The sequence below is a fragment of the Syngnathus scovelli genome, chromosome 2, assembly GCF_024217435.2.
Source record: "Syngnathus scovelli strain Florida chromosome 2, RoL_Ssco_1.2, whole genome shotgun sequence".
Classification (NCBI taxonomy): Eukaryota; Metazoa; Chordata; class Actinopteri; order Syngnathiformes; family Syngnathidae; genus Syngnathus; species Syngnathus scovelli.
Window position 1 is genome coordinate 20,283,241 of NC_090848.1, and position 20,760 is coordinate 20,304,000.

The window sequence follows — 20,760 nt, forward strand, 5'->3', positions numbered from 1 at the left end:
TGCATTGTCCAATATTTGGTGCTGATTAAATATTGATCTCTATACATTTTGGAACACGGTGAAAAATGTTCCCTTGAGTTAGATTATATGGGGCGTTACTGGAGGCCCCTCATCATTTTTCTGATTCCAACAGTTTGAGTCAAGAGGCAAGATTACTACATTCATTTCTCTTGTAGCCTCTCAATATTCAAGCTGAGTAATCAGCAATCTTCTCTCCGATGACCTTTCACTACATTTATTTTTCCGCTGCACTGAAAGCCATCAAGATTGAAGGGAAAACATTTCATGCCAGTTAGATTATCCCATTCATTCAAATACTGTCTCCTTATCATATTGGTTGGAATGGTTTATTTAAATGAAAATGGTTAGTCATATCTGAAAACTTTGTCAAAAGTAATGGAGAGATGTTTGTTGTCTACTCATACAGTACTGTAGCAAGGCACATATACGTACATAGTGTGCTATTAAGGGTAGAAATACAATACTCAAATTTAATATGTGAATACTGTACTCATTTTTTTCCCTAGCCGTAATATATCAGAAATTAATAAACCGAAGCTGCTTTCATCCTCGACATTATGCTGCCATGATTATAATAGATGTTGCGTTTAATCATTTCTCTTGGGTGAGGGATTTTACTGATTGTGAAAAATGAAAATTAGTTTCAAGTGTAGGAAGGCAGCTTCATCAGCATCCTTAACCCTGGTTTATTAAAAACTCTTCTTCTTCACTAATAATTACAGAGGATCTCCTACTATGTGCCTTCATGTTGCCAAAAGGTACGTATGTCTCATTTAACTGAATATCAGTTACCTGTGTGAATAAGGGCATGATTTGTATTCTCCTGAGTTAATTTGACAATGATTACACCAAAACACATTTTCTGGAAGTTTTGGCAAAGCTAAAGTGGACTAGAAGTGTTTTTTGTTGTTGCTTTAGCAACGGAAAATAAAAACAAAATTCAAATACTTGATGACTGATGCGAACGTTTTGTGGAAATTAGGGCTTTTAAGGACTCTTACTGTTTGTCATTTGTTTCAGCTTTGTTATCTTGTTAAAGACCATCAACGTACTAAATTAAAATGTAATATCTCCTATAAATTTCCCAGAAGTTGTGTTATACATTACCATCCATTGGCTCGATTTTCAAATGGTCAATTAAGGGTTTTTTGAAAGACTAGTTTTGAGTCAGAATCAGATGGAAACACATATGCTGAAATGTTGATTTGCTATCACAATTAGGCACCAACATTTGCAAAAGATGATGAGTCTGAGTTGTGATCAAGGTAGCGCCATTAGATTGTGTATTTACTTCCACATGTCATGTTGCAAGATGTCACGAAATAAACAATTGAGAGATTTTGTTATTAACAAGCTTAGTAATAGTACATAAAAGGCGGAGGAGTGGAGCAATTTGAGTATGATCAATAGACCTCCGTCAATTTGTCATAACTGAGGATTTAAAGCTGCTGACTTTAATAGCGCTAGTGGCGCTAAATAACCAGAGAAAAAGGAAATATAGAATAAGGGCAGACAAAAGAGCCTTAAATTAAATAATTGAACATCATAAATCCAATTTTACCATTCTTTTTTGAATTGTTACACTGTGTACGCTGATCGCCTGCATGGACGCAAACATACATTGGTCGGGAAACAAGCCGACTGTGTTCACTCCCAAAACTTGCCCTTGTCTTGAAAACTGGGCCCGTAACGTCAGGAGTATAAGACTTGTCTTTTGTCTCCTTATAAAGTTATACATGACATCGCTATCTGAACCAGTTTCCACATATCATCAAGACTCCAAAAGTGTTTGAACCTTTCTTTAAAGTTATTTATGCAACGTATCAGAGCTGTTGAGTTTGATGTCAGTCATCTCAGTACTATAACGGCACAGAAGATGTCAAGACATTATTTTTTTGCCCAAGGCTAGCGAGCAGTATTCAATCAGTCAGTCCGTCATTTCAGTACTGTAATGGCACATAAGATGTCAAGACATTTTTATTTTATTTTTTTTTAAATTCAAGGCTTGCAAGCAGTATTAAGTTGTTTGAAAACAGAGCTTGGATGACGCTTGTATTGCTCCTCTAAAGTGCACTTCTCGTTTAATACTTCCTTGCTGTTTGTCGTTCATTTATCCTCCCACACATGCACATATACAATATATTGTAAGAGCAGATGTTAAGTCTCCTTTGAGCAGATCTGGGTGAGGTGTAACAAATCAATGCACTAAAACTGGGGAAAGAGGGACTCATTTTGGATAGCTTTATTCATTATTCATTTGAGAAAACAGACAAAGTCACGATAGCAGCCACAGCAGTGTTAATCTAGAGGCAAATAACATTAAAGAGAAAGAAGTCAGTAAACCTCAGTGCAGAAGTATATGGTGGCTCCTGGTGGTGCTCTTGAACAAATTGAGACAAAACTCACCCGGAAAGTACTGTAAATTAACAAACTTGAAGATGTTACTTGGGTAAACAGTAATTGCAGTGTTAAGAACTAAGGTGGAGTAAATTCACAACATTTTCGAAATGTTAATCCTACATGTAATGTGTTCCTGCATGTTTGTGGTCTTTTTTTGAAAATTATGCTATTCTTGGGACAACATTGGCAGAGACAATGTTCCGCAAAGATTTAAGTTGTCATTACTGTACAGTGCCTTCCCAGGGTGGCCACAACTGGCAACATTGTTCAAAATTTGATTTGATTATTTTCCAAAACAAAGCATCCCGTTGAGATCAATTAGAGTTAGAATACGGTATTTTGTTCCAAAGGCTAACCTGACACCACCATAAATCTTGTAACTGTACTGGCGATGTGTGATCATGTTAAAGTGTTACTTTTAGTCATACATGCACAAGTTAATTACGTTAGAATAAAAATAAACAGTCTTTAAACTTTTTCTTATTAATTATAATGATGAATCAGAAGGAGTCGTAAACATAGCGTTACTGATGCACCTCTCTGACCTCATTTCTTGACATCAGTGGTCCCCAACCACCGGCCCACTTGATACTGATGTGTATAGCACCTCACACCAAACTCCCGGGCCGGTGAACATATGCTGGAGTATGCATTGAATAAGAGCATAAATGTGTCTACTCGGTTTGTTTGATGTCATGTTATCAAAAAATCCACCTTTTGACAGATGGTGCCGGTCTGCAAGATATCTGGAGGCCATGTCTGATGGTGGAAAAAAATTTCATAACTTATTTTGGGATATTTTGGTCAAATTGTACAACTTCTGCAATGCCAGATGAAGAAAGCTCAACCACTTCATGTACAGCAAAGAGTCACAAGCTGTTATTCTTGGGCAATTGACCACTTCAATTGTTCTCGGCTGAGTCAGGTCTGCGGCGGGGTGGGCCTTACAGAACTTTTGCATGCAGGTTTTCCTCATTCACACTGCGTGACAGCTTTTTCCCCATCTGCCCTGCGGTGCATGGAGACAGCTGCTTACACTGCAATGCACATACCTTCACAATTTCTTTACAATGTGTCAAATGAGAAAGCTGCTCCAGGATACGTGACAATAATGAATTCAGCTCATGCTTGTGCTACAGTATGTTTGATTAGGAATTCTACTGGCCTGAGAATCCTTTTAGTTTTAACAACAATCATGTTGATAAAGATTTAAAATTAGTCAACCATAGCTACCTTAATTGAGTTGCTTCCCTGTGATTGTAGCCGATGTCTTCATAGATCCCAGGCAATGAGTTCATGCCATTTGAAATAGCATGAACTGATTAATCGTGAAGTAGTCTGGGTTGTAGCCCTCTGTTAGCGGAACATCTACTTCTATTTCATGGTTCAAGAGCTCAGCTTTTTAGCTATAAGAAGACAGATTGGCTCAAGGTTAAATGCTTTGGCAGGGCAGTCATTAGTGTGCAGCAAGTGAAGGCTGGTGGTAAAAGGAAAAGCGAGAAAAGGAAGAAAAAATCAGTCTTGATTTTCTTTGAGATATCTTGCGCTCACAAAATTTGGCCTGTGGAGCAAAAAGTCTCAAGTCAATATCAACGTTCTTACCATTTTAAGACAGAAAATAAACTTTTCATGTTTGTCCATTATGAGCGTTGAATCACGATATTCATCTCACACTCTAGAGAGAAGATACATGGATACATACATACTTTTATAAAAATTGTTTCCAATTTAATGCATCAATGAGACCATCAGGCCCTACAGCATTAATCCAGCATATCATTAATTTCATGATCTCTTTATTGATGTTGACTTCTTTTGGGTTAGGCAATCAATGTTTAAAAGATAAAGGAGTTATGCTCTCAAAGACGATCAGAGAATAGGTTTTATGAGGAAAAAAATCAATACCACTATAATTTTTATAAAGCAAGGATGCAACCCACACAACAAGAAAAACAAAAAATGCTCAACTGGACATATTTGTGTTTGGGTAAATAAGATTGAAGTTATTCAAGTTCTCCCTCAGTTGTTTGGCGAGTGATACAACCACCACTTCTGCTACTACTAACATTGTTTGTGATATATACTAATTTTATATGAATTAAAAAAAATATTGTTTGCATTTTGCTATTTGATACAATGCATTCTGGCATGATATGGTTGTTGCCCACATTGCTGCCCTCTGCCAAGCAAAGCAAAACAATTGCAAACTACTACTCAAAGTCAAAAGTCAAAGTCAAAGTCAGCTTTATTGTCAATTTCTCCACATGCCAAAGACACACAAAGAAACCGAAATTTCGTTCCCCCCTATCCCACGGTGACAAGACATGGCTCACAACAGACAAACAAGTAAACAAGTATAACAAAAGTGTGCTGAATAAATAATGAATAAATAACACAACAATAAATAAATAAATAAGAGGAGCAGAAAAAAAAAGGAGCAAGTGCGCGTACAGCAGACATTCCCGAAAATAGCGCAACAGTGCCGCACGCTACGCAGAAGGGGGTAGCGAGTTCAGGGCCCTAACAGCCTGGAGAAAGAAGCTGTTGGCGAGTCTGGTGGTGCGGGAGCGCAGGCTCCTGTACCTCTTCCCAGAGGGCAGAAGGTCAAACAAAGAGTGAGCCTGGTGACTCACATCTCTGGCAATCGAGGTTGCCTTGCGGGTGAGATGGGAGGTGTAAATGTCTTTCAGGGAGGGGAGCGAAGCACCAATAATCTTACCAGCCGTATTCACTATGCGCTGCAGGGCCTTCAAGTTCTGTTCAGTGCAGTTACCACCCCACACAGCGATGCAACTGGTGAGGACGCTCTCAATGGTCCCACGGTAGAATGTAGACAGGACTGCCTGAGGAGCACATGCACGCCTGAGCTTCCGCAGGAAGTACAGGCGGCGCTGAGCTTTCTTTGCCAGTGACGAGGTGTTTGCGGACCAGGAGAGGTCCTCACTGATGTGCACCCCCAGGAACTTGGTGCAGTTCACCCTCTCCACCACAGCACCATCAATGATCAGCGGCAGGTGTGTTGTGTGACCCTTCCGGAAGTCAACAATGATTTCCTTGGTCTTCTTGACGTTCAGCAGGAGGTTTTTGTCCCTGCACCACGTGGTCAGAAGGGCAACTTCCGACCTGTACCGAGTCTCGTCGCCATTCGTGATGAGACCCACCAGAGTCGTGTCGTCAGCAAACTTCACTATGCGGTTGTCGCTGTAGGTCGCAGTGCAGTCATGCGTCAGCAGGGTGAAGAGCAATGGACTGAGCACGCAGCCCTGGGGGGCCCCCGTGCTCAGCGTGATGCTGGCGGAGATTTTGTCGCCAACACGCACCACCTGAGGCCTCTGACAGAGGAAGTCCAGTATCCAGTTGCAGAGGGAGGTACTGAGGCCCAGCTCGTCGAGTTTGCGGATGAGTCGCTGCGGCACAATGGTGTTGAAGGCAGAGCTGAAGTCCACAAACAGCAACCTCACATATGAGTCCTTTCTCTCCAGGTGGGTGAGGGCCGAGTGGAGGGCAGAGCAGATGGCATCCTCAGAGGACCGCTTGGCACGGTACGCAAACTGGAAAGGGTCAATGGTGGGGGGGGGAACGGACTTGATGTGCTTGCTCCATGACCAGCCGCTCAAAGCACTTCATGATGATGGGCGTCAGTGCCACAGGGCGGTAGTCATTGAAGCAGGACGGTGCAGGTTTCTTCGGCACAGGAACGATGGTGGCAGCCTTGAAACACGAGGGGACGATGGCCTGCTGCAGGGAAACGTTAAAGATGTCCGTGAAGACACCCGACAGCTCCCCAGCGCAGTCCTTCAGCGCTCGACCCGGGATGTTGTCAGGGCCCGCCGCCTTACGGGTGTCAATAGCGGCAAACGCCCTCCTCACACCGTCGGCAGAGAGGCGCAGGGGCTGCTCGTGTGGGGGGTTAGGGTTAGTGGACTTCAGCGGGCAAGTGCTGTTCTGGGCGTCGAAGCGAGCAAAGAAGCGGTTCAGATCGTTCAGCAGACGGACGTCACCCTCACAGCTCCTCGGCGCGGGCTTGTAGTCCGTGATGGTCTGAATGCCCCGCCAAAGGCTACGTGCGTCCTTGCTGTCCTTGAAGTGGGTGGAGACCTTGCACGAGAACGCCTTCTTCGCTTCTTTGATGCCTCGGGACAGGTCGGCCCTCGCTGTCCTCAAGCCAGCCTCATCCCCCGCTCTGAAAGCCTTGTCCCTGGCCCTCAACAGTCTGAGGACAGCCCCCGTCAGCCACGGCTTCCAGTTCGCGCGAGTGACGACGGATTTCGAGCAAGTCACATCATCGATGCACTTCGTGATGTAAGAGGTAACAGAGTCTGTATACTCCTCTATGTCCATCCAATCGTTGTAGGTGGCTGCCTGCTTAAACAAGTCCCAGTCAGTGGTGTCGAAGCAGTCCCGAAGTGCATCGGAGGCACCCTCAGGCCACACTCGAACCTGCCTCCGAACCGGCCTGGATGCCTTTACCAATTGTCTGTATGCGGGCAAAAGCAAAACGGTGAGATGGTCAGAAAGCCCCAGATGGGGGAGGGGGGTGGCTTTGAAAGCTCCCTTTTGCGCCGAGTAGACTAGGTCCAGGAAGCTATAAGCATCAGCGATAAGGAGTCAAAATGCCATACTGGAACGCTCAGAACAGCACTTCAGCGGGCAAGAAGCCCACTCCCCCTCCACACGAGCAGTCCCTGTGCCTCTCCGCCGACAGCGTGAGGAGGGCGCTTGCCGCTATCAACGCCCGTAAGGCGGCGGGCCCTGACAACATCCCAGGTCGAGCGCTGAAGGACTGTGCTGGGGAGCTGACGGGTGTCTTCACGGACATCTTTAACATTTCCCTGCAGCAGGCCATCGTCCCCTCGTGTTTCAAGGCTGCCACCATCGTACCTGTGCCGAAGAAACCTGCTCCGTCCTGCTTCAACGACTACCACCCCGTGGCATTGACGCCCATCATCATGAAGTGCTTTGAGCGGCTTGTCATGGACCACATCAGATCCATTCTCCCCCCCACCATAGACCCCTTCCGGTTTGCGTACCGAGCCAAACGGTCCTCTGAGGATGCCAACTGCTCTGCTCTGCCCTCCACTCGGCCCTCTCCCACCTGGAGAGAAGGGACTCGTATGTGAGATTGCTGTTTGTGGACTTCAGTTCTGCCATCAACACCATTATGCTGCAATGACTCATCTGCAAACTCGACAAGCTGGGCCTCAGTATCTACCTCTGCAACTGGCTACTGGACTTCCTCTGTCAGAGGCCTCAGGTGGTACGTGTTGGCGACAAAATCTCCGCCAGCATCACGCTGAGCACGGGGGCCCCCTAAGGCTGCGTGCTCAATCCGCTGCTCTTCACCCTGCTGACGCATGACTGCACTGCGTCCTACAGCGACAACCGCATAGTGAAGTTTGCTGACGACACGACTCTGGTGCGTCTCATCACCAAGGGCGACGAGACTCAGTACAGGTTGGAGGTTGAGCTTCTGACCGCGTGGTGCAGGGACAACAACCTCCTGCTGAACGTCAACAAGACCAAGGAAATTGTTGTTGACTTCCGGAAGGGTCACACCCAACACCTGCCACTGACCATCGACGGTGCTGTGGTGGAGAGTCTGAGCAGCACCAGATTCCTGGGGGTGCACATCAGTGAGGACCTCTCCTGGTCCGCCAACACCGCGTCACTGGTGAAGAAAGCTCAGCGCCGCCTGTACTTCCTGCGGAAACTCAGGCGAGCAAGTGCTCCTCCGGCCGTCATGACTACATTCTACCGTGGCACCATTGAGAGCGTCCTCTCCAGTTGTATCGCTGTCTGGGGTGGTAGCTGCACTGAATACAACATGAAGGCCCTGCAGCGCGTAGTGAACACGGCTGGTAAGATTATTGGTGCTTCACTCCCCTCCCTGAAGGGCATTTACACCTCCCATCTCACCCGCAAGGCGACCACGATTGTGAGTGATGTGAGTCACCCCGCTCACTCTTTATTTGATCTTCTGCCCTCTGGGAAGAGGTACAGGAGCCTGCGCTCCCGCACCGCCAGACTCACCAACAGCTTCATTTTCCAGGTTGTTAGGATCCTGAACTCTCTTCCCCCTTCTGCGTAGCGTCCTGTACTTTTTGCGCTATATTCTGACTGTCTGCCGTATGCACATTTGCTCCGATTTTGCTCCTCTTATTTATTGTGTTATTTGTTTATTTATTGTTTATTCATCACTCTTATTTATTCATTGTTTGTGCCTTCTTGTTTTATTTTTTTGTGTTGTTTACTTGTATGTACATTGTGAACTATGTCTTGTCACCGTGGGATAGTGGGAACGTAATTTTGATCTCTGTGTTTGTCTTGCCATGTGAAGAAATTGACAATAAAGCAGACTTTGACTTTTTGACTTTGAAGTATGCGAGGTAAACATCTGTAGCGTTCTCTAAAAAAAAAATTAAGAAAACAATGGGAGGATGCAATTTGACGAGTCCACCTGCCCAAAGACCAATAGGGGTGCTCCCGTCGTTTTAGCCCAGGTGCTTTTAATAGGCTGTTTTCAGGGTGCGTATAATATTTGAGTGTGTGTTACCCTTAAGAAATTATCGTAGTCGTCATACTTATGTGATATTTTCATTCAATAGCATGCCGTGTGATTTCTGTAGTTAAAAATGGGTGCCTTGTCTCAATAATTGCTGTGAAATGTGTTGAGCGCTGGGTTAAAACGGCGAAACAGGTAATATAGTTTAATTAGTCAACTACAGACAGTACCGGGATTTTAAAAAAAAAAAAAAAAAACATCTATTCTAAAGGTGGCCATTGTTTGCATAATGCTTGTGTAAGGTTAGAGGTAGACTGTCGACATGGCAACATCTGTTGATTGCTACTTAATTGTTACAATGCAATGGAGTGTGTAACTGCTTCACATTATCTGCTTGTCATTTTATTCCTGGTTGCTATCAGTACTGCAGTATAATTAGAGGGGTAACTCATTTAAAGATATTTGTGTTTCTTGTTTGCCTCATTGTTGAATTCCCTGATGTGTCATACATTACCCTGCAGCGGTGGTGTCAAGCTATTTTGAGAGCTCATCCGCAATGTTTATCTCATAGACGTTTCACCAAATATTTTTATTGTTTAGTGAACTCTACCGCTTGGTGGAAATACGGTGATCGCAAACAAGTTATTCATTTATTGTGTCGATTTGGGGTAAGGTTTTTAAGTGATTGACACACCCCTGAATTTACCGTGACAAGCTTCTGTTACATTTGATGACATATCCTTTTCTTCTTCTACAGTATAATTTCGTAATAAGCCACACACATGTTGTCCTAAATGCAAAATGTCACAAAAACGCATATTTTGTAGAAGTCAGGCTTGATATATGGTGGTTGCAAATATTTTAATTTCTGCTATAACTGCGGCTTTAAGTACTTTTTGTGCATAATTTTTAAACGTCATCTGGGCCTATTCAAAGTCCTGCTCTCAGCAGAAAGTTGCTGTTACTTTGCACAAGGACATTCTTATCGGCCATAATGACTTCAGGCTACTGGAATGCGCCAAAGTCACAATGAAGCCTGTCATTGTGACGTTTTCATTTATTTTATTTTTTTTACATATCTGCTCTCTGAAACACTTTGTTTCAAGCATTCATGCATGTACACATTATGAAAAGTACAAGCAGTTGTACACTTCTACAACTGCCAAAATCTGTGTGCATTTCATGTCAGTGCTCGACAGCATCATAGTGGATACACTCCAGCAACGGGACATTGTTCTCACCAAAATTGCTTTGATATAAGACACCCTGACAGATCTATAGCAGCTTCTTGTCAATCAAAGGGGCAGAAAGCAAAGTGTGGCGGAGAGATGAGTTTTCCTTGACTTGTCTTATATGAACAGTGCTTGAATGAGCAGCCTATTTCACACAGGATCCCGCAATTTTAACGCATCGGAGGCATTAAAGAACATCTTGAATTAATGTGTCCAAGACTTTTATACTGAATCCAGAAAATAGAATCTACATTCTGGAGTCAGATAAACAAATGAGGTAGGTGTGTGTCAGGTGTTAAATGACCCATTCCATTCCTGGCAATAGAATCCGCTTACTCGCAGGTGACTCCCCGCCTGATTCATTGTATAAAGGTGAAAAGTAATTAAGAATCTCATTCCGATATCTCTCTGCATGAGATAATGAGATATTTTTTTCTCGGTGTTGAAGATGCCGTCGAAGATGATCACATTGCCACAGACAAAAGGTGTTGCGCCTGCTCTGCAGCAATCAGCATGGTTTCCTGCCCAGCTTCTTCACATGTTCAGGTGCTTATTCTCAGCACCGTGACAGAGGTACTGGGTGTTAAAAACAGCCAGGAGCTATAAGCAGCGAACATTAAAGACATTTTACGTAGTTACAGTAGTATTCACTCCTGTATATTCAAACAGCAAATTTACAGAAGCGTGTGGCCTCAGCAGTAAGCATTAACTCAGATTATAACAAATAAGAGAAATTCAACAATGTGGCCCGGCTGTATGACTTATTTAGTGTAGCCTTGTGTTAGACAGCTTTTAAGGTCTGTTTCCTCCTGACTTAAGGACATTCACCAGTGTGAATGTGTCACAGAGATAATTTAGCTGTCGACTGTCCTTCACTTCATTAAAATTGAATGATATCACACAGAGACAGGTGTACAGTGGGCTGACCTAACTCTGCCAATGCCAGGTTGGGCTATGTGCCAAGTATTGTACTCTCACAAATAGAGCTGGCCCAGTAGAAAAACCTCATTTGGTTATTTTTCTCACAAATCACACTTATTTTTCAAATATGGAATAATGTGCGGTGTTGTGATTTGAAATAAACATGTTTCCATTAAAAATGTGCAAATAGAATGGCAGTTTAAACTGTGCAAAAAAGGTATATTTTTATGCTCTCAGAAAGATGGTCTTGGAAGTGCATGTCGGTCTGACTCTGAAAGTAATAACAAGTTACTTGTTTTAGCATCTCAATTACTGCCTGAGGAAATATCTAATCCAAGTAAGAGCATGACATCCTCCAAACAACAATGAAAAACTAGTAATTTATAGAAGTACACTCATACTCGAACCCCCCATGGAGAGCAAAGCGAAACAAGTAAACCGCACGGGGCAAAATTCTTGTCTTTCTTTTCTAGAAAACATCATAGTTAGAAGATGACAAATGTTCCCTCCAGGTTTGTGCATATAAATATATATTCAAGCTGTTTCAAATGTTTGGTTTAGGGTTGCCTATGTATACTATCAAATGGTCCTCGGTGTGCCATAATTAGCTTCGTGCATAGTTGCTTAAGGAATGATGTACTCGTTTGGCAGGTTAATCCAACTGGTCCTTTTCTCTCCCTTTCTTCTTTCGAAGGCTCAGCAGGGCATTAATTAATTTCTTCTGTAATTATCTTCACCCGTTGATTCTCTTAAATCCCACTCAACATGGATAAATTATGGGCTAAAGGCATGGCGAATAAAAAGAGTTTTGTCAACACAGCTGGTTAGTCTACAAAGATTTGTTTAAATTGTGATGATGGATCAAGCATGACTTGTATCATGTTAAAAATTTCAGGCAACATCATTTTATATATGAGAGAGTATGCGCTCAGCTTTTATGTAGTGTGTGTGTGTGTGTGTGTGTGTGTGTGTGTGCGTGCGTGCGTGCGTGCGTGTGTATGTATGTATGTATGTATGTATGTATGTATGTATGTATGTATGTATGTATGTATGTATGTATATATATATATATATACGCACGCGCACACACACAAACGTGTATATATAGGTAATACTGTTTACATGATGATGTTTTAAAAAAGCAAAGACAAAGAAAATAAGCATAATCCTACGTAGTATCCATACAGTAACTCCAAATCTCTGTTTCATTATCCATCCATCCATTTTCTGAACCGCTTAGTCCCCACAGGGGTCGCGGGCGTGCTGGAGCCTATCCCAGCCGTCATCGGGCAGTAGGCGGGGGACACCCTGAACTGGTTGCCAGCCAATCGCAGGGCACACAGAGACAGACAACCAATCGCACTCACACTCACACCTAGGGACAATTTTACCAAGCATGTTTTTGGAATGTGGGAGGAAAGTGCCCGGAGAAAACCCACGCGGGCCCGGGGAGAACATGCAAACTCCACACAGGGAGGGCCGGAGGTGGAATCGAACCCGCACCCTCCTAACTGTGAGGCGGACGTGCTACCCAGTGCGCCACCGAGCCGCCTCTGTTTCATTATCACATTTATATATCAACACTATTCAAGTCAATTCTGGGGGATCAATTCTTCCCCCCCCCCCCCCCCCTGCTTTTTTTCTAGTAACCCAGGAAATTTTCCATTAAAGTAACGGATTTTGTTTGAGTGCAACTATATCTTGGAAACCCTGATCGAAATTGTAGTCATGTAAATAATGCTTACTTTGCAAGTTGAATAATATATGGTATTGGTAGAAACCTCTCTGCAGAAACTTCAGATAGTTTACAATCTCTATGGAATTAAGACTCGGCTCGAGCGGGAATGAATACTGCACATAAAAATGTAAAAATGCAGCGCGTCTTCCAGCTCTGCGTCCCTTGTGCGCACAGGAAGTGCGCGTTACACGCGCTCGGACGCTCGTCCACCTACGTCAGACGCCAGCGAGCACACCCCAACTAGTCTCAAACCCCAAATTGCCACACGCGAAGCGCGCTCGGGAGGAGAACCAGCATCTGACAGCCACTGCTGGGCTTCGTCACATCGGACGAGTCCGGTGCTTCTCAGAGAAGGAGCGTGAAGTGAGAAGAGCTGCAGAGGAGAGAGAGAGAGAATAAAAAGACGAAAGAACGAGCATTCGATGGGATCTCGAGGATAAAGAACAGAAGCGTGAGAAGAGTTTGTTTCCACGCTCGGTACTGGTGCGAGGCTTAAAGGAGATGTGCGCCTTAACATGGATATCCGAGGAGGGATAAAACTCGACAAACACCACCTACTCGAACTGAGGCGGGTAAATAATTTCTGCCTCTTCTAAGTACTATATTTGATTTAATTACGACGTCATTCATTTGTGTCCATTGACTGCTTCGCCATTGATCTCCATCTTCCATACCCCCTCATTAAGGTCGTGCGTGTGCTGGAGCTTATCCTCGCTGACTCTGGGTGAAAAGCTGGGTGGTACACCTTGGACTGGTCGCCAGCCAATCGCAGGGCACAATGACAGACAGACAAAATATCCATTCACAGTTTAGGAAAATTTAAAGTCTACATTAAGACACCTCTACACACGAACAACGCATGGTCAAAAAGATAAAGACAATTAAAGGGGGAGTGCGGGGCACTTTTGAGTTTTTTTGAGAATCCTTTTTATTTCCCAAAGAAATTACTGAGCCTGAGTACTGAGCACACATATTGTACATGCATGTGTCTTTAATTGCATGGCTTTGTAATCATATGCATCATCAGAGAAAATTTGTATATCTTGGGGATGTATTGACGTTTATCTTTGTTTACATATCATGTGTTCTGTGCGGGGTCACAAATCCACCTATTGCCACAGGCAGAACTCATTTGCTGTCAGTAATCAGAGGGGGGATTGAACTGAGTCCGGGCTCATCATCTCTTCCAGTTTTTAATTGAACTGAGCTCCGAGCTTGATTGCGGTTAAGATAGTCCAAAAGCCGCACGTCAGCAACTTCATTGCAAGTTATTCTCAAAGAATCCTTGCGAAAACCTGCACATCTAAAGTGTCTTGAAGTGTATCCAATGCAGCTTAGAATTGATCACTGAGAAACACAATGCCCCCGTGGCAGTTTTTTTTTGTTTGTTTGTTTACCTTTTTGTAGGCATAATCTTGACTTTTAAGCCAATTTACTCATCTTTTAAGATGCATTATTTAGCCCTCATTTTGCATCTTTCTACATCTATTTGGGCACCTCCTTCATTGACACACTTGTGATGATTCCACTGTGTCTGAAATAAGAGGATGAAACAACATAACATGCAGAGAAGAGCAGGAAAAGTAGACATTGCATTGGTAAATGAGTACTAAAATGTTAGTTTAAGTTGCTTCTCACCATGTTCTGAGGTGCATATGAAAATGTGGTGTACGGCTGCATGTTTGAATGTTGGGGATTATCGTCTAAATTTAGTTAAGGTCATTTACTACCCCGCAGAGAGTTTTTGCTCTGGGGTATAGTACTTTTGGTTATTTTGGGCAGTCTGTTGCTCTGGATATAGCTTATGTGATTACGACTAATGAAGCTTTATTTCACATTGCCGTTTGCACAGCTGTTTATGAGCACCCCCCACCCCCCCAACACACACACACACACATTTACAACATGTTTGTCATGCTATGAGACATGAGGCTAGGAAGTGGTTGATTGGTGCACATGTAAAATATCCAAAAAGAACCCGAAACTGCTGTCCAATATGAGAAATGTATTATGTTTATCTGTTTTGTTGTAAGGGCACATGGTGAAGCAAGCATAGTGCTGCAGAATTTCCCACAAGATCAATTAAGTATCTACTTCAGCCGGGCAATATGGCCAAGGCCATAGCTCAGTATTTATTTATTTTTTGTCTGAATGGCGATACACAATATATACAGTAGTCTGCTATTTTTCCAAAGCTGGACATTGTTAAAATCCTAACAACCTATATAAAATGTTCCCAATACTTATGTTTCCTTCCTTCTTTGAACTTTGTGTAGCTACTCATCAAGGCTTTGTTTTTTTCATGGCCAGTGCAATTTGGCATGAAATCTGTGCAGGGATAGGCTGGAGCGAGACTCGGTTTGGGTATTTTCACAAATGCAGGCAAGCGGGTGCAACATGCCGCATTAATAAAGAGGGGGGGAGGGGGGGTTGCCATTGTGGGCATGAACACATGTGACTCGAAGTACCTCTGATCAGTCCCTGAAAAAGCGAAAGACGTGCTGACACTCTTTGGAAGAATAAACTGATTTGTTTGTATCCGTGTCATGTCAAAGCACACAAAGAAGATTGTCCATGTGTGCTATCCTCCCTTCACCCTCCCCCAAGCCAGCTTCCATGTCTGACCAGTGGGATGTTTTCAAAAATGGGAATAACAATATATATATGTTCAATTAATCGATTTCTGCAGATGACATTCACTTAGGGCTGTCACTATTCTATTGACCACCCCATCGAAATAATCTGATAAAATTTTATTTTGCATGAAAATGTATGACAAAACCATTCCCCCCATTTTTTATAGTTTATTCACGTAATTATTGTTGTTTATTATTTGGTATTGTTTACTTGTAAATAAAACCAACTAAACATTTAATCAGTATCACACAAGAAGGATTACTACTCAGCAACCTTTTTGAAACTGTATCAGTTACTGGTGTCCCTTTTGTCAGCGCATGTGTTTGCAAATGTCTTGTTTGGTGTACACACTAAAGATAATCAGTCTGTCTTCATGAATGACTACGAACATGAATGAAAAAATACTGTTGAGTTTGACTGACATTAGAGGATTTTAACAACTTTAAACAATGAGTTTATCATTTAAATAGTTGATACATTTGATAATGAATTACTTGTTAGTTAATCGATTAATTTGACAGCTCCACATCCACCACCTATCTACGGAATTCATAATCTATTTGCCTGCATCTTGATCAGATTCACCAACTGACACACATTGATAGTTAGACGTGTTCCCAGCAGGTGAAAAGTTAAGTCCACTTTCTGCTACCACACTGTCAGGTGCACCAGGCGCATGTCAAACGAAACACCCAGCATGGAGCAGAGAAATAAACGAAACTTCTACACAAGTGCATTGTGGATTCTGTCGGCATGAAAATCAGGACACGCCAGGTTTTTATGTGCGAATACAGTTGCGCTATCTATAAATGAAATGCCTTAAACAAAGGTTAGTTTAAATTTGAATAAAATAGAGCATGTTGCTATTTTATTTTGTATATTTTAAGAGCAACTTTAACCTAACCAGATACAATAAATCATATTAATCTTATTACATAAAGGCCATTTGATTCAAGGCAACCCAATAACATATATCAATTGATGTAAAGTTGCTGTTCATTATTCTACTATTTATGATGCTTGATTGTATAATTTCACTCAAGGATAATCTCTCAACAATATCAAATAAATCACACAGTTTCACACCCTTATAATGCCAACTCCAAAAATGCTCTTGGAGTAAATAAATATTCAACAGTCATTTTTTTTTGCATGTCATTCAGAAGTTTTATATCTATTGCTGTACTGTAATATGGAACCATATATGTTCTATATCTGTGACATGTGCAAGCTTCAGAATAATTCATGTTGCTTTTGCTAGCATCATGCATATGATTGACATGATAGAACTATAGCTGGCACATTTTTTTTCTTACCAGCTGCCTTCTCGAACCCAGTGGTGCCTATCACCAGCCAGTTCCTTGTAGATACCTGCAGTGGGATTCAAATCTTTCTTTTGCTTTCAAGTCCATTATTGAAGGTCTCTCTTTGATGTACTTCAATGCAAGAAGAAAAATAGACGTCTCCTTTCGAGTGTCGACTCCATGAATTCGTTCACAATTTATGAAAGGGCACGCACGAGCCACATAAGCAAAACATCTGTCCATTGTGACCGGTTAATTGTAATCTCTGACTGGCAATAATGTCATTACTGCAGACTACTGGATTACTGGAGAATATCATGTCTGTTGCTTATTCCCACAACAAAGGGGAATTCAATGCCCACAATTTCTTTGGAATAATATGTTCTGTGCAGCCCAACTAGTCAAAACACACTCATCTGATTAATGTTTGTTTGTGCAATATGAATTCATCTGGCAAAATCCATCTGTTTCTATCCATCTCAAGAGGCAGCCATTTTGCAACTCGACAATTTTCTGAAGCTGAACCATGATTGGCAACTGTGATGTCATTTTCAGTATTTTTTTTTCTTTTAATATTAATCAGAATGCTGTGTTTAGACTGGTGCGGCCACATACAACATATGATTGTAAAGACAGTTTTGGGGTTGACTTCCCCTTTAATTAAAAAGTTTAGCCGCCTTGAACCCTAAACCTGCATGGCAACCTTGAAGTTCATGAATAAAAGTTCCTGGGTTTAGTTTAGTGCCTTCTTCTTAGCAATCTACTAAAACGTTGCAAACAATAACTGAAAAACAATAAAACATGGGTTAGAAGATCTTGCTCATTTTGCTTCTTCTAATAAGGCACATGCAAAAAAATGTAGTTCATAAGAGTTCCTGTTTGATGAAAACATCAGCAGTTTTCCTGCCCTATACTCTAATACAACAATTTTATTGTGTGTGGAAATGGAAAACACTTCCACAATACCGGAGTGACATCAAAGAAACATATTTCCATCTGAATAGGAACAGACAGTAATTGGCCCCTTTTCCAGTATTTGGTGAGAAAGTGAGGTCTGATCTGGTGCTGCTCATGGCTCCTGTGAGTGTGCCAGCAGGACTTAGCGAAAAGAGCTGCTTCCCTCACTGAGATGTTAAAGTTGAAGCCTGTCTCCTGCAGCTTTTCATCTAAAAGCTCACAGTGCCTGCTCCTTCTTGCTACATTTCTCCCACTGCAACATTTCAAACTAAACTTTGAACTGTTGGGACAAAAAATCCTGAAATTGCTCGTAGAGAGAATGATGGCAGCCAGTACTCAGCTCACTAACAAGCACATTGCATTTTCCGTGACTATTCTATGACAAGATATTGTTGCTTCAGCAGCTCAACACTTTGGAAGAGCAGTCAGAGAAAATGGTTTTATTAGCAGTAGCAGGTGAATACATTTAACCCTGCAGCAATACATTATTCTCTCTATTTTTGCTACATTTATCACTGCCATGCGACCATATTTAAGTGCTATCTTCGAAGTTATTATTTTAGATACCTGAAAACTGGTGTCCAAAAATTGCTAAAATTTCAAGCCTATTTGGAAGGGATGAATCCATCAAAGAACAGTGGCAATTTTTTTTTAGATGTTTAAATCTGGACGTGCAGATGCAAGCAGGGAGAACCTTTCAACATATGCTATTGTTCTTGTCATAGGGGAGATTAGGACAAGTGGTCTCGCAGAGCACCCCGTTTGGAGAAATGAAGAAGCTGGCATATGATGTGTCACACCAGCGGCTTGTGGGCTTACATCAAAACACTATTAGTCTCTTTGTTTTGCACCGATATTTGAGGCTCAGTCTTGGCAGGCGGATGGATATGTTGGATTTTCCTCAATTGGCTCCCACGGTGAGCTGTTTGTGGAGAACCGAAATTAGTTGGCGTATATAACTTCACTTCAAACAAGTTTTGAGCATAATCTCACTGGCCACTTTATTAGGTGTACCTGCACAACTGTGAGGTGCAGAGTTGGATTGAAATTTCAATTCAATTTCAATTCCTTTGCAAAGATAATAATGCCACTCTGACATTGGCAATCAAAACAAAACCTTAATCTAGTATAACCAGAACAATTCAATTGAAAAGACATGCAGCACAAGAAACGGAAATCAGTACAGAGAGAACTAAAGTAATGCGCATGCATAATAAAGAGATCAGAACGCAGAACATATGACTCTAGTCTGAAAGGCTTTACGCTGGCCTCCAGTCAGGTCTATACTTTAAAGTTCTGCTACTGTTCTATAAATCGCTTGAATACCAAAGGTGGCCATTTACACCTGTCGTCACTTGTCCGTGGGTCCGTCAAAATGTTGTCATCAGATTTAGCTGGCGTAAATTTAAAACACTGAAGGAATAAGCGTTGATGAAATCGATTTTTGTTTGTCATCTGGTCCACCACATCTAAAATTAAGGTTTTTTTTAAAAAAAAAAAGAATATTCTAAATATTGTCTTGCATTATACAAGCTACTTTTTCTTTGCCTTGCTTTTATATATATTTAAGACTTTTGTTTGTAAATGCTTCAATATGTTGTACTTTGTATTATGTGATACGCATTGAATTACCTTGTGAATGAAATGTGTTTTATAAATAAAGCAGCCTTGACTTGAGACTGCAAAGTTTTGTAAGACATGCATGGATATTTGGAGGAACTGACATTGCGTGCTGGTTGCAGCCAAATTATGCACTCTATTTTGCCTCTACAGTTTTGAAATGTATCAACATTTAATTCCACACAACTATGAAATTCTTAATGATTGATTTGTTGATTACTATGGTCAACTTTGGTGATGGCTACTGTCAGTCTCTGTTGGTGATGTAATTGTGTGAATAATTCTGACACAAATTTCCCCTATAGATGTAGGTCTCAAAAATTGGTTGCTGTGTGTGACTGTGCACCTTGACTGAAACTCCAATTTCAGCAGAAGAAACCTCTTAGCTGTGTGTATGGTGTTGTGACAATCTGCAACAGTATGTTGTTATTGGTTCTAAAAATAATCCAGGTTGACTGAAAGCATGTGGGTGGCCAAATATCTTATTGTGTACAATATCCGTTACCTGTAAAGCTTCAAATACTGTAGCCAATGTTGATATTGTCATTGTGTACCCTGTCCCTTATGTGCTCTTGCTGAAGCATCAATTTCCCTTTAAGGGACAACAGTTTCTGATTCTGATTCTGATAGAGCTCTACAGGATGTAACAATATCGTGAAGGTACACCATATCTAATGCCAGTGAGAGTACATGCATATTAATTACCTGTGACATTGTGAGGTAATCTCAAATACTGAAAGACAAATAAAGCTCAATTGCTATCGTTTTTGGTCATTTAGTTTCACAGCACCACAAAACTGCGAGACACAATCTGACAAGATGCCGCTATCTGGTCCAGTCTGTCACGGAAGTGCTACTGTGGCACTTTGATTCACGTGCGTGGGGTCAGGAAGGGAAATTTCACGATTACTAGCAATCTCAATGGGAGCGGGGGCAGAAAATGAATTTCAAATAACCTGCAGGCACTCAGAGCTGTGGGATGGGGGAAAACACAGATCAAGCGGGTGTCTGTAGATCAAGCGAAGTCACAGCTCAGGTGATAAAAGATGTAGCATCTTCTGCCATTTTTACTAGTCTTGTGTCGTTTCTGTAGGGAGTGGGTGTCTGGTCTCATTCATGTTTCAGGGCTTAAGGGTGTGCGCTAGACCGGGAGTGTGTCTGTACTACGGCCCAGGATTTCAGTGTGGATTTTTATCTTCATCTGGACGAGGAGCACCTTTTTATTAACACACTTTTGAGCCCTGAAAAAATGATAGCGGCTGCGTGATCAGTCGTAGTGGAGAGGGTCAAATCAACCGGCATCACTGTCCGACTGTACTACAATTTCAGTTTGTCAGCTTCAGCTGCTGCTGTCAGATGAGAAAAGGATAAGAGGTAGCATTCTGACAATGCTTGAAATCTTGAGTGCTTTTGTCTGTGGAAATTAGA

The 20,760-nt window shown here is 42.1% G+C and overlaps 1 protein-coding gene and 1 long non-coding RNA gene across 6 annotated transcripts in view; one reads left to right on the plus strand and one right to left on the minus strand.

Moving 5' to 3' along the window:
- Nucleotides 1–2,253: 2,253 nt before the first annotated feature.
- LOC137839770 (uncharacterized) lies at nt 2,254–12,996 on the minus strand. The gene is made up of 3 exons (XR_011085970.1): nt 12,822–12,996; nt 3,655–3,827; nt 2,254–3,430 (listed from the first exon to the last, which is right to left on the minus strand). It is a non-coding gene; the product is annotated as an uncharacterized lncRNA (long non-coding RNA).
- Nucleotides 12,997–13,067: 71 nt separating this feature from the next.
- The window catches only part of cntn3a.1 (contactin 3a, tandem duplicate 1), a 73,685-nt gene continuing 65,992 nt past the window's right edge, over nt 13,068–20,760 (plus strand). For 3 of the 5 annotated variants that reach the window (XR_007488640.2, XM_049755423.2, XM_049755425.2), the window contains exon 1: nt 13,069–13,386. The gene's annotated coding sequence lies outside the window, so the exon portion shown is untranslated. Of the gene's footprint in view, nt 13,387–20,760 lie in introns of all 5 variants that reach the window. The other 2 variants (XM_049755427.2, XM_049755424.2) reach the window with 2 other exon arrangements.